The sequence below is a fragment of the Juglans regia genome, unplaced genomic scaffold (genome assembly GCF_001411555.2).
Source record: "Juglans regia cultivar Chandler unplaced genomic scaffold, Walnut 2.0 Scaffold_2864, whole genome shotgun sequence".
NCBI classification, from domain to species: Eukaryota; Viridiplantae; Streptophyta; class Magnoliopsida; order Fagales; family Juglandaceae; genus Juglans; species Juglans regia.
This window is the reverse complement of record NW_023357666.1, coordinates 1-232: the sequence shown is the minus strand read 5'-3', so window position 1 is coordinate 232 and position 232 is coordinate 1. Positions and strand designations below refer to the sequence as shown.

The following is a 232-nucleotide window of genomic DNA, read 5'->3' as shown; positions in this document are numbered from 1 at the left end:
TCTTGTCAATTTATCTCGCAAGGCGGAAAAAACAAAAACGAGGGGTGCAACACGAGGACTTCCCAGGAGGTCACCCATCCTAGTACTACTCTCGCCCATGCACGCTTAACTGCGGAGTTCTGATGGGATCCGGTGCATTAGTGCTGGTATGATCGCACCCATCAAACTAATTACTTAAAATTCATATAATCCTTGAGCGACATACTAGCGTCCTTCCGATCCCAATCCAAAC

At 47.0% G+C, this 232-nt stretch overlaps 1 non-coding gene across 1 annotated transcript; it reads right to left on the bottom strand.

The window, feature by feature from the left end:
- Window positions 1–41: 41 nt before the first annotated feature.
- Window positions 42–160, bottom strand: LOC118345553. Its single transcript, XR_004799065.1, has one exon. It is a non-coding gene; the product is annotated as a 5S ribosomal RNA (ribosomal RNA).
- Between the last annotated feature and the right edge of the window lie 72 nt (window positions 161–232).